A 14,370-nucleotide genomic window follows, 5' to 3' on the forward strand; every position below is an offset into this window, starting at 1 on the left:
CGTCAGGGATCAGGCCCAGACAGAGGTCGTATCAGAGCCTTGAGGAAACACGCGAGAACGCTGCGCACCCCATCTCCATATCCTCATAAACACTCACGCGACATGAAAGTCGACGCTCCGCAGCGGGGACCCCCTGATCGGCTCCCAGCCCACTTGAATCATGTCAGCTGGATCCAGAGGAGGGTTAAAGCCGCTTTAACGTTCTGCGTCCCACGGGCTGTGATACCTGGCTTAGCGGCAGGTAAACCCGGTGCCACCGACTGAGGACAGCTGCATTGTCTGCGTCAGGTGATCAAAGGCACCAAGCCTTCAAAAATCTGGAGAACAGAAATGAATAGGTGTTACCCGAATGTCCTCCAGCGTCGCCTGCAATCCCTGCTCCATCAGTCTTTCACCTAGAACTGGGGTTTTAGAACACTCATTCGAACACGATTCGGAGGCAGGGTGGGATTTGTGTTTCCTTCTCCCTCTCCCTGACAGTCCACCAGGCTCCTAATGCAGGGTGATTCTCTGAAGAGTTAGCAGAGCTAATGACTGCAATTTGTTTTAGTAACCAAATAGCTCTCGCTGAGGTGTGGTTGCTCAAACCAGCCACTAAGTGAGTCTTTTAACCCCTGACTGACAGACGATTCACTCCTTTTTTTGTTACCATAATGCTGATTGAAATTACAGCATACATATTTTTTTAGAGATACAAGAAACAGTCTAATAAGTGCTAATGTCCATAAAGTGCTCTAAGCATTGAAGTATGAATGACCAACTTGTGAGCTCGAAACAGTCCACGATCCCCCCTCCTCAAGCAGCCCCAACACTCTTTATTAGTTAATAGTTTCCCCACCCTCTTTTGATGGCTTGTGCATGTACTTGCATGAAATGTCTGAGAGGCTGTGGAATTGGATGCAGTCCACTGTGGCACGGTGGGTATATATGCAATCAGGAAGCGAGCAGGCGAAGGCGTGGAGGTGCCAGTGGCGTGTGAAATCTGCTGGCGGCGATTGACAGGGGGATGACGGATACCTGTAAAATACATTCATCCATCCAGGAGGGGGATAATTCTCTCAGTGTTACCCAAAACACTCTTAGTGACACAACCGAGGGATTGCCTCTTCTCCTTGGTAAAAAACAAAAACAATCTGAAGTAAGACTGAGCTATGCTGGAGAGAGAAAGGTCTGGACCACTAGCACATACAGATTGTTTTGATGTGTCTGAAACGCAAAGTCAATTATAAAAGCAGAAGCGTGTGTTTGCTCTGTTCCCAGAGCGGAACAACAAAGGCGATATGCTGTAATGGAAACCCATTCTTTGGAAACAGGCAGTATTTACATGCTCTACATTTATGGATTGGCCCTCGCCATGTAAAATCCAGCAGATGCCTGAAAATGGACATTATTACTTCATGATGTGTTTTCTTGCCAGATCTAGAGGGAGAACAAAGAAAGATGGAGGAATCTGTAATGTTCTCTATTGATCCACGTGCACCAGTTACTGTGTATCGGTCGCCTGTAAATGCTCTGGCATGGTGTGACCCTTGGCTTTTCTCTCCAGGCGTATTAGTCACCATTAGGTGCTCTAAGGTCACCTTGCAATGAGCTTACCCATCTCTGTGGAGGAGGTATAGTCAGAGGGACACTTTGCATACATTAGACTAGCATCTTAACCTTGACCGGGAAAATCTATTCTCCGATAGTTTGTGAAGGTTTCCAAAGGGGGGCTGTGAAGGCCTCTGGGATCTGGACCTCCTTCCCCGTCTGCATATCCTGTTCAATGTCCTGTTAGCTATCAGTGTGAATGCAGACCACCAGCCATGCATTGAGTGCATAATTATTCTATTTCCAAGATAAATCTGGTCTATAGTGTCATATCCATCATGGCTGTCACTTCTTACACAGAGAGTAGGGCACTAAATAGAAGCCTTTTTGCTCATATGCACTTCTATATAGTCATCAATTCTCCACAGTCTATTCATTGTTTGGTTTGACAGACAGACATTAATAATGAACGATCGGCCAGTGCCCCTCAAAAAGAGGAGTGCAGGGTGTGGGAGCTCACCCAGGCTGAAGACACGTACTGTTTAAGAAACAGCTTCTTCCCTCATGCAACAGGGGAAATCATCCACTTAATTTCACCGCCCTTTTCTCCCAGGAAGCTGTCCTCTGCAAGTGGACAATGTTTGAAGTGTGTTATGATCAATATTTGTGGGCTATCTGACCAGGAGAAGGACCAATATACAAGTGTTAACAAAAGGGCCCAGGCCATACCCAATGTGGGTTTACAACTTGTATACACTGCCAAATGATGTGAAAACAGTGGTTTGGTAGACTAACATTGCCCAAAGAGGGATTCTGATCCTTGTCCCCGACTTGTTTCAGAGTAATAAACATTGCTTGTCCACTCAGGAGCGACATGGAAAAAAGATTTAGCCACTGGCCGCAAGATGATGTTATGATTATGTGTTATTCTGCTGGACATTGGATTAGGGATGTTAGTCTTGATATAAAGCTAAAGAAAGGCTGTTGGGGCTGATTGAGGTCAGAGCAGGTTATGTGATGTACATGACAAATATATTCTGACAATATTGGAGTTATTTTGAGAGACTGAAAGATTGCCTTACCATCACATCCATCTAGCATTGCTTTCACATTTTTATGTTGTGCTTCTTTTTGAATACATTCTGTGTTATTTTGTTTGTTGACAGCAAATTGCAATTTTCTCCCCCCATATAAATACTGATATAGACAAAATAACGTCAGTTGGCAATATGTAATGAGGCAAACATTGCAATGGAAGCTTATAGTAAGTACTAGAACACAAGGACTTTGAGTAAGTTGTGTTCAAATAGATGGCAATGGCTGGGTTTCTGTCAGTTTTCATGATAGATTTTGTGTTGAATGGAGGTAATTTTACTCTCATGATTGAAAAAGGCTTGAAAATTCTCACCGTGCACAGAAGTGTTATTTTCTGTCCAATAGAAGACATTCGACAGTCTTGGTCAACTGATATTAGTTGTTTGACAAAAGGTAAAAGCCACAATTCATTGTAAAAGTGCCATTTAAGAGATGTTGTATATGCGGCTATGTATTAGGGATATATATTAGTTTATAATATCACAACCTTCTGCAGTCACACAATAGATAACTCAAATGATGGTTTAGCAAGCGCAGGCTGAAGTGTTAAGATATGTCATGTGTTACATGCGTGGCTGCCCCTGATGCATTTACAGTAATTGATTCTTTTCAATGATTTTCAGAGCCCCGGCTCCCTCCGGAGCTGCCTCTCCCTTGCATGTTTAAAAGGAGCGCAGGAACGTCACGCATCACTTCCTCCAACAGATACAGAGTCGCCCCGTAATTCAATATGGCCTTTTCACACCTAACCGAGGTGATTAACTGGCCTGGACACCGGCGCTGGCCTATGGTCAAGCCCCCATGGGTTTAGAACCCACAAACACCTCCCCACATCTCTCTCGTCTCCCAATCTCCCTTTAATCCTGTCATACAAAACACACTAATGCACACTCAGAGGCACTTTCTCACATATACATTATACAGAAACCCACCCCCATACTTGACTCCTGATGCCATAACAATTTATTGCCATTAATGCCAGGTTCCTGATTTGTATATGAATTGTGTCTATGTTAAATGCACAGAAGAAGGGGATAACATGAATGTCACTGTTTCTTGTTCATCACAGACTTTAGTACCTTTTAAATTATTGGCAGGTTATTTGAAGGTTTTACTTTTCAGAAAATTATAACAAAATCATTATAAAATAATTTGTTAATTTAAAAGGACAATGGGTTGCCTTCATCTGGAATGGCCATCTATTTTTCTCTTGTTTCTCAGGATTCCATGAAATTCTGTTCTACACAATGCTAACTTGCCAATGAAATAATACACACACACACACACACAGTACACAAACGAAGGCAGTGAATGCTCTACAGCTCTTCAGCACAGCCTTTAAGTGCATTGTGCTGGTAAACAACAGAGAAGTTATTTTCGAAATAAAGCAATTAAGCAGATCCAAAATGAACACAACGCGCTTGTAAACCGGCACATAGCAATGTCATTTGCATGCCTTTGAATAACTTACTCTCCAAGGGGCTTTCCTTCAGATGGAATTCTCAATGCCATGCACTCTTTGTTTTAAACACTCACAAACAAACAAAAGCGTCCTGGGTGTAGTGTAGTTCACCCCTCCTCCAGCTCCTCCACCTCTCTCCTTTCCCCTCTGTCAGGTGACCTGAAGCAGACTGACAATGGCTGCAGAAGGCCATTACTCACTGCCGACTAAAGAAGGGTACTTTCTTATTAAATGAACGGAGGGGGAAAAAAGAAAAGAAAAGGAAAATAGCGTCTCAAGTTGTGCGCAGATCTTTTCTTTGGTGTTAATTAGAAATGCCATCCATCATGGTCGCAGGGCTTCTATTCATTGGGCTGATTGGGGACATGACAAATGAATATGGGAAAAAACGGAGAGTCAGTCCGGAGCGAGAGATGGATGTCCTCCTGGCGGGGGGAGTGGGACAGGTACAGTTGGCGCTGGCGAGTGGCCAAGGCCCCTGATGCACCCATCACTCCGTGGATCACCTGGGGGTCCATTGCCGAGCAGGGGCAGGCGCGTCCCCTAACCCTCCATTTATTAGTAAATGAACACCTTGTCACAGATACGTTTTCACCCCCACCACCTCTCCACTCTCTCAAGCCCCAAGCCACCCCACATCCCCCACCCACTCCCCCCCTTCCGAGCTCACCTTCCTGGGCTGAAATAATTGGATGTCAGTCACCGACTCGGAGAGGAGCATGTGTGTTTCCATGCGAGGATGCAACAAGACTTCCCCTCCATTAAAGTGACTTCTTTTACAACTTCTGTGGTGTGGAACACCCTGAGAGATGTATCACATGAATGTTGAAAGTTGTACTAGTTGTTGTCTGGGTGTAATTATAAAACGGACATATTGAACATTACCCAGCCATTAGACGTGAATAGATTAAAGACGGTTCAGCACAATGCTCGGTCTCATTCTGCCCTGCTGTGTTTGCGCCAGGAGCTGAAGGCCCAATGTGCCTATTGAAGTGTTAAGCAGCGAGAGGTTGGGGAGTTCAGACAGAATTAGACCCCATTAGAAAGTATTTGAGTGACACACTGTAAGCCCTCTTCTACTCCAGACTTTATTAGTTAACTCACTTTGATCCTATTATGCAGGAGACAATTGTTCATCTGGAAATGAAGAAAAAATAATAACGTTATAAAGATTAATGCACCCCTGAACTTCATTCATCCGTCCGCCCACTTTTGCATAGACTCGACTCTCATAAAATTTGGAATTGGTTTTTCAATTATTGGAGTGCCTCAGCTCTCTGGCTAAACAAAGACTTTTCCGCGGATCCATTGAGATGAAGTTAGATTATGCATTACCGCAATATCCAATTTAATAACTCCAATTTCTCTTTATTGTTTTCCTGTTTTCATTGTATTCCCTTCAACAGCTAAATCAAGCTGGCTGGCTGGCTGGCTGGCACAGACAGGAATACCAGAACTGCCACTAACAAAGACATACACCAGACTCAAGCCAATGAGTGAGGCTGCATAAGCATGAATAAATACAGTCACTCTTCAATGGGGGCGACAAGAAATTAGATTCTTAGTTCAAGTGACTGCGGGACTGAAGAAAAAAATATGATTAAATTAATTATGAAGCAAATTAATATTAGTCCCTGCTCAAATGGCTTTTAACATATTCACGATCATTGTCAGTTTGTCGGTTTAACTTTTATTAATCATATTTCATGTTAAAGCCGGCTCTACTTGTGCTGTGTTGCTTTTATTTAACAGTTTGAATTACAAAATAGTTGAATATGAAAATCTAGTTTTTTTTCATTTTGCCTACTGACTAAAATGCTTTGCATTTTCAAATATTAAATAAGTCTACCATATTTTTACCATATAGTATCAGCTGAGTTTATTCAGCAATGTTTCTTACAAACATAAAAAAATTGCCAAAATATACAAAGCTCCTGTCTCCAATTGGAGTGTCACAGTGTATTTTCAAATGACAAGCTCAACCACCTTGGCGTCATCCTGAGAATCTCAAGGCTCTAGATACACCCGTTCTTCTTAAATGGGAAAATGTCAATGATGTCGTTCCTAATTTCAAGTATTAAGTTGATGGAGCAGCGTAAACAAACGATGGAGGAAGTACAATTCACTGTCACATCCCTGCGCTTTACTCCCAAGACAAAGGAACAGGGAAAAAGGGATTGTGATCGCAAACCGTGGAACAGCTGCAAAAAAAAGAAAAACACCTCAATGTTGTTATCTTTCCTGTCTCTCTTTGAAGATTTGAAAGATGCTGCGCTTCTCGCGCTTCTGTTTGCAAAGCACCTTGGGAGGGCAGCTGCAGCAGAATGCCAGACAGTGGGATGCGCAGCCCTCGTCCTTGTGTGTGTAGTCAGAGTGAATACAGATGCAGGGAATACGAAGGGGAAAAAGGAGTACAGTGGTTTTGGCCTAAGGCTATCCTAAGCAGAGCTCCCCGAGCCTGAGCAAAGTGTGGAGACATTTGTGAACACAGATGCATTTTGTTGTAAGAAAAGAACAGATGAGAAATGATGGCAACTCATGAAAATAACAAGGCCCTTGCATATGATGTTGCACTATGTCTCACTCGGATATGCGTGGCCTATTGAAATCCCCAACACATTGCTTGCTATGACATGCCCCAGATAAAAGCAGTGAGGACGTGTTAATTAAGGCCATTTGATATAAATCTGTCATGTGAGTCTCCCTCTGGTGCTTGGCTTTGAATGATGTAAGAGCAGAGCTGTTGAGCTTTTGGGTTCAGGGCTCCACGGTTTGGACTTGAACATGTTTTAAGTTTTTGAGGTAATCAGTTTTTCTTATTCTTACCAGAGGGGCGGAATTGTGAAGACATCTGTTATGTTATTAATTTCACATAAATCTTAAGCTCCTCGATGCCTGAAATGAGGCTTCATTCAAGCCGAATTAATGAAACATGATTGTAAGTCCCTTACGTGGAAGGGGCTGTCAAACAATATTGAGTTGCTTATAATCACTGTGTAATCTCAGTGTCTGCCAGGGGAGGGCGGCGAGAAAGCCCTCCATGAAACAATGTCTTGAGGAGATCAGAAGCTTCACCATATCTGCCAGGATTAAAGAGCCAGGAATCTGCTGTGATTGACTCCCAGGTCGTCTGTACAGAAAGACACCATTGCAAACGATACGTGCCAAATCACTGTGAAATGCTATAATTGTTCGGATCAGAGTGTGGCGTGTATGCTCGAAGCAAAAATTTGTCTCGAGTTGCTGAAGACTCTTTCAGCTGAACAGCCCTTTGGAGAGGTGTGTGCGTTTTGGATTGGCCAGGGGTGGTGCTGTACCTGGCGGCACAGCAGTCTGGCAAAGAGCAGTAGACCCGGAGGTGTTTTGACACGTTCAGCATCAAGTCTGCAGACAGAGACGGCACCAGCAGCGCAGACTTCCTGGCACACAGGCCGGCTGTGTTGTCAGGGGCCACAAGAGCACGTCACTCCGGGCCAGTGAGCTCACTCTAGGCCCGTCTCGTCACATTGTGTAAGCCTCGTCACAGCACCGCTGGCGTGTCAACCCCAATCCAAGAACTCTCGCACACCTGCCCCATGACGAGACTACACACGTCAAAATACACGTTTTGTAAGGCCATGCTGTTTTCGGTTGTCAGTGCGGTACCTACCCCTCCACACAAGCTGCTCAATCAGTGTTAATATCCACCAATGTACTTTATCTTCTACATCAGTCATGGGAACATTGCCGTTTTTTATCTCAGATTGCCATACGATGCCGTTGCTCAAAACCAGCCTAATTATTTTTTATGCAAAGCAAGGCAAGAGGAGCGGGTGACACACAAATGCATTCGAAATCGGGATAGACCTCATCAATGTTTGGCTGCGCCCACAACTTAATTAAAATTCACAAGGAGCCCGGCTCCTTTGTTCCCTTTGTGTTGGAGCATTGTTCCTCAGAAGTGAGCAGGAGTACAAATAATGGAGTGCAAACACTTCCTCCGGTGGAGCTAGCCCTTTCTCTAGAGGTTTAGCCTACTTTACTTTTCAAACTGACAGAAATGGGTTGTCTCAAATACGCCACTGCTTCGCTTCATTAGAGAAGTAGCCTGCCTTAAAACAAACAAACAATGCACCCAACTACTCCCTTCCTTGCAGACGCAGGCACGCTCACTCGCCCGCCCCCTTCGAAAAGTGTCACATCCCCGGCATTCTGTAATTTTCGGACTCAAGGGGTTAATTGCCTGCCACGGCATCAAAGACGAGTTTTGATGTGCTTTTTGAGGGCTGTCTTTAGTCAAGCTGGAGAGGGAGAGAGAGGGAAGGGGGGGAGGTTGGGAGGGGGGGGGGGGGACGAGAGTGAGGGAGGGAGGGGGGCACTTGAGATTTCACTCCTGGCATAGCAGCTCAGGCGTCTCCTCAGGTAATCCTGGCTCTCAAAGGCATTATTGAATTTTCTTGTTTTTCTTCTTCTTCTTTGTCGAGGCGGGGAGGTGAGTGTGTGTGCGTGTGTGTGTGTGTGTGTGTGTGGAGAGGGGTGGCGGGGGAGGGGGTGGGTTAAAGAGAGTGAGTCTGACTTCAGAAGGGTCTGTGGCAGCTGCTTGATTCTCATTCACCTCTGCAGATCCACGTCAAAACACAGCCAGACCTTTTAAAGCGCCCGACTTTGAAGTGAAAGGGAGAGCCTCAAATCCAAGTTCGGGCCGCCACATATGCCCGGCCTGAAAAATTAGCAGCCATGTGCGTCTCCCTGCCCCCTTTGAAGTCTCCCAGTCGGGCTCCTCTGCCTGGTCTAACAGAGAAATCAGAGACGATGGGGCCCGAATCACAGATTAAGATAGTGATTCTGGGGGAATGGCGGGGCAGCCAGAGCTCCTTTTTGCCAGCGTTTGTTCTCTAGGGCCGTGAAGACTCTCTGCCGTGTTAACACTGTTTATCTGACTCTCTTTACAACAGTTCACCACATTTGAAACATCAAGTTAAACGGGGAATTGTGCCAGGGGAACCTTGTGATCTAGGTCTCTTGAGTGAGCACATGGGACCTAGGTCCTGCTGACACTAGTTACCAACGGATGGTACGAAAAAGAGAGACAGCAGGTTGGCATTAATGGGCAGAGGCCTTGATTCGTTTGCCCTCAGGGAAGCTTAAGAAAAGAACAGGGTCCTACTTATGGCCCTAGTCCCTGCTACTTGCTGCACTCCTTGGCAGAAGGTTACGCGAAAGAGCCAGTAAAGGCCCTGCAAAGGAGAAAGCTCCTTTCGGAGCCGCGATGTCAGATATTAACCTTGACAACAATGAGCTCGTGCAGCTCTCCCCATTGTAATCTGTCCCGATTAGATGGGTTTGATTAAAAGGGAAGGGGAACACGAGCCTGCTAAGCCCCCCCCCACTGAGAATTGCTCTATGGCCTCGCTGACCCCCCACCTAGCCAACAGGCCTGTCCTGTCAAGACGGCTCAGCGCTCCACCTCAGACGCAGCTGAGCTGAGGCCTCTAATCCCCACGCGTCTCAGCCCTTTCTCCCCATCCTCATCAGCGCTACTTTCTCTCTCCCTAAGAAGATTGAGAAGACGACTGCTATTTTCTTTTGCCTGAAAGTCAAGGTCCCTGAGGGATGTCACACCATGGCTGGTTTTAAGTATGCGAGACGTGGGGAGTGATGCAAGGCGAGTCTGCACACTGTCTTCCCTTCCGACAGGCAGATCAGTATCTCACCATGACGAAACCAGGTGTGTCGAGCCCCTGCTTAGCGACACACCTGAGTTGTCTGAGGGTTTGTTTAAACACGTCTCACAGCGATTTACTGTCATATCGCCGGGTATCATTTAAATTCCCTGTCAGCCATCACAGCTTCTTCTACTGTTTTGGGAGGAAACCTGATGATCACTGTGTTTCAGTGAGTAACATCGTTTTAGTGTCTGCGCTTGTAGACAAGCGACGACAACACACAGGGGTGGGTTTAAAGTTGCCGTGTCTGTTCACACCGGTGTGGGTTTCCAGTCCCCCCCCTCCCCCCCCACACATGCATTTGGGTGAACCCCCCCCCCGTCTGGATATCTTGGGTGAACCCCCCCGCCTGGATATCTTGGGTGAACCCCTCCCCGCCTGGATGTCTTTGTTGTTCCTTGCCTGGAGCTGAGTGTCGGAAGTGACTCGCTCAGAGCTCTCTCTCCTCTGTCTCTTGTCTCTGCCGTCGCTCTCCTGTTTGGCATCTGAGTGCAATCAGAGAAAGCGTCAGACAGGGCTTTGAGGTTCAGGTGGAGGGGTTGGGGGGGGGGGGGGTTTCAGCTCCCCTGCCGGTTGCCTGTTTGAGCAGTTTGAGAGAGGCAGGGGGTGAGGTGGACTGGGACATGGGCGGCGGGGGCGGGGGTCGGGGTGATGATGGTGATGGTCGGGGCACAGCGGGTGGCCTGCCACTGTGCTGAGATCAGATCTTATCGGGGGGGGGGGGGTAGAAAAAGAGCCCCAAGTCAAGGCTGGGGTGCGGCCATGGGGCGGGGTCCGGTTCATGTGTCAAGAGCAGAAAAGGAAGAAAGATTAATGGTCTCTGTGAAAATGTCGTCCCCGCTCCCCGTGGCCTCACCCTGCCCATCAGCGAGCTGTGGATCCCACTGCACAGGGAGAGGGGCTTCTTAAGGCCTCTATGCTGATTGGTGTGGCGTGTCGTATGTTGGGGCCACTGAGTGATGGAGTGGTGTGGAGACAGCGGCCCAGCCTAGCCCGGCCTCGGTGAACAGCTCTCCCATTCATGACAGTGTCTCTGCTGGGCCTCTGGAGGCTGGCCCAGATGAAAAGATCCTAATAGGTTGTCAGTGAGTTGCAACACTACCGCTCCCCTCAGCTTTCATAAGGCATTATCCAGTGAGGATGTGGAGCTGGAACAGATACGTTTGGTTTGAAAAGCAAACCCCTCCTTCCTGCGTTGTCGGGACATTTAGAGGAAAAAAGCCCCATGACAGTGCCTGCACTGTGCGAAACCTTTAGAGGTGGAGGTGGAGGTTTTTGGCAGGATTTGTGGGGAGAGAGGAGGAACATGTTGACACAGTGTTGAAGGAGTGTGTGTGTGTGTGTGTGTTCCCCCAGCAGAGTGGGACATGACACTACTTAATTCAAAATATTCACAACAAATTGTTGCTGTGTTTCTTAATCTAGGACTTGGGTATACAACCTCTGAGGATTGAAAAATATAATTATTCCTAATTACAGCAGAACTGGTCATAGCATGTTAGTGCAGATCAAGGCCAGAAGAGGCTTAAGTAAGGCAGTCTTTTGGCCTATGTCAGGATTATTATCTTTGGCGGTGACACCCGGGTTACATTGCAGGCTTACTTCTTCGTTTTTATGGTGTCTAAAGAAATGGCTTCAAGCCCACTTGGTGAGATTGTTTGGATCCAGTCCCCATTTCAACACTGATGTCTATAGGATTTTTGCGACGTAGGAAGAATAATGTGAAACTTCTCTTTACTAAATTTGAAAAGAAGCATTAAAAGAACAACTGTTACATGATTCAAAAGGTGTTTCTTTTTTGTTTTTGTTTATTAGCATCCTTTGACTATTTTTAAGTACGTCAGCCTCTATGGATTGCTAATTTGCTGCCAGAAGTGAAATGTGTAAGTTTCCCTAGTTTCGGAGTGTTTGCTAAGCATATAAATGAGGTAATAAAGCAATGTAATTTAAGACAAAATTAATATGTTTTGTGCCTGTGTGTGTGCCTCTGGGGTTTATAAGCAGGCTGAGCAAAACTGTCAGGGTTGCCAGATTTGAGTAAAAAAATAAAAAACACTTTTCTAATGAACACTATTCAGGGGAATTCTGCTAAATTTAATTGGGAAAGAGCAGCAGAGGGAGGTTTTCCATCAGTAGCGTAGGAGGCCATCAGACCCTCGGAGGGAATATGTATGAAGCTGCAGTATTGTGCTTCTCAACCGCTACAATCATCTCACCTTACACTCATTCACACGCAGGCTGGAAGGAACCCTTTTGTAGCACATCTCCCAGTCCCCACACGGTTGTTTTGTTGTATGTCAGGACAGCAAATCCCAGGTTTTTTCTTATTTTACATTCCCCTATGGCTTTTTCTTGAAGGGGGGGGGGGGGGGTGGGGGGGGTGGGGGGGGGAGAGACTCGTCGCCATAGCCATAAGCATTTTCGGTGTAAACATGTTGACAAATGGTCCTTTGTGAACTTTGTTGCCGGTGACATTTATTCAGTAACAAAGCAGTTACTTGAGCTGGCTCCCTGGGCTTGCTTTCCTTTGAGGGGTAGTGATCAGTTGTCTGCACGCCAGCCGCCCCCGGACACTAGCCCACCCATGATGGGGGGGCTCCATGAAGGAACTTAGTTATAATTGCAACCAAGGCAAGGTTTCCTAAAAGCATTTTCCCCCCTTAATGAAGTTTACTGGCACTGACGGGCCATGAGGTAGCCAAAAGGTTTTAGTATTCTTTAGTAACATGTTAATATGATTTGTCTTGGCATCCCACAAAAAAAAAATGGAATTGGCACGAGTAGCCATGAGCTTGAATCCCAATGCCAAATTTGTTGTCAATGTTTTTACTTTGAGGAGGGGTTGGAGGAAAAATGTAATGAAGGCCATTGTTGTGTTTGTCTGTGGGGAAGGCTGGGCTTGACTGAAGGCTGTAATTATGAATGATATATCCTCTTTGGCCTGTGTTCTTTTTGTCCCCGAAGCAAAATTGGATTTGGTCCACACACTCCAGCAAGACGCGAGATAATCTTTGACCCGGATTGTCATCACCTGCATTCAGTGCTCAAAGCAGTGCTTTCCTCATTCATTTAGGCCATTCACTTAAAAGCTTGCCATCTCATAACCGCCCATGCTAACACGATGATCACTAAAATGACCGCCCTGCTAGCAGAAAGGCTGAGTGATCCCATCAGCGTCGAGTTACTTGGCTGCCCTGCTCACTGTACCAGGCGGAGTGGGCTGGGGGGGGGGGTGGGGGTGGTTGGGCGGCGGGAGAATGCATTAGCGCAGTGTATGGTCGGCTCAGGCAGCAGAGTGGGGTGACCCTTGTGGGGTCTGGTGGCGCTGTGAAGCCTCTGCAGGCCTGAGTGCTCCCCCTCAGTATGGCTCTCACCTGAGACAGCCTGCTAGCCCCCAACAGAGACGCCTTTCACAGGGCCCCCTCGGGGGCTTCAACCTGCAATAAAGCCACCATTTGATCCCCTTGAATTTCAAATCGCTCTCCTTTTGATTCCCTATTAACTCAGCCCACTTCTGTCCACTTTGTTCAGGACGGACGGGTCAGATTCCCCCCCTGTGAATGATGGTTTGTTTCGATGGGCTGTTTGTGTACAGGCCCAGAACCATGTGCCGGTATTGGGCTGCAGGGAAAATTAAGCATTGATTGATGATTTCACATTGTTTAAAAACCTTTTCCCCAACTGATTCTATGAATGATCTGTTGCTCTCTGATATGTGCATTCCTATTGCAGCAGGGTGTGTGTGTCTGCGAGGGTGGGTGGTCTGTCAGAGAGATGAGGCTAAATGAAATAGACCTGTGGACTTCAGAGGCCCAGGAAATGATTGGTTTGTTTTTTTTTTTTGACATGGTTTGTTTTAAAGGCTGATTATTCCCTGGTGTAATGAGCAAAAGTGCACCCATAAATTTGCTGGGGCTGCCTGCAGGCCGTGCCCAGCGTGTCAGGATTACACCATGTTCCTTCATAACACCCCTCTTTAACTGCCAGGAGGATGGTGTTTAAGGAAAGCACACCCCAGGTACCAGACACTCCCAGGCTTCATGCTAATTGAATGCCCTTTTTATCACTGTTGTCCAACGGATTCCTACTGCGAGCTTTGTTTTTGTAATTATGGCTTTAAATATACACATTAAAACACAATTATTTTACCTCGGAGCGCAGGGGAGTGGAGCAGGGGGTAAGGAGTTGCAGCTATTATTAGTGAAACATTTAACAGGATGAAAACCTGCAATCTTTTTCTATTCTGCTGGGGAGGGAAGCTCCCAGTGGTTAACTCCCACTGGTTAGAGGATAATGAAGGATAGACAGGGTTAACATGTATAAGCTGCTACATGATATGTTGCTCAGTCAGTCCAGATGGGTTTATGTCTTTCATCTTGTGTTGCTATTGAATGCTAGGTAACGAGGGAACTGTCAGTTTATTTGGGGATAGTTTGATCATGTGTTCCATTTATTTGAGCTTTTTCTCATGTCCCCCCCCCCAGTGTTACTCCTCTCAAGTGTAGATGTCTTCATATTTTTCTAGCAAATAAGGATGCTCTTCCCTTCTACTTAATGTGGATATGTTCAACCATTGAC

The sequence above is a fragment of the Hypomesus transpacificus genome, chromosome 19, assembly GCF_021917145.1.
Source record: "Hypomesus transpacificus isolate Combined female chromosome 19, fHypTra1, whole genome shotgun sequence".
In the NCBI taxonomy this organism is placed as follows: Eukaryota; Metazoa; Chordata; class Actinopteri; order Osmeriformes; family Osmeridae; genus Hypomesus; species Hypomesus transpacificus.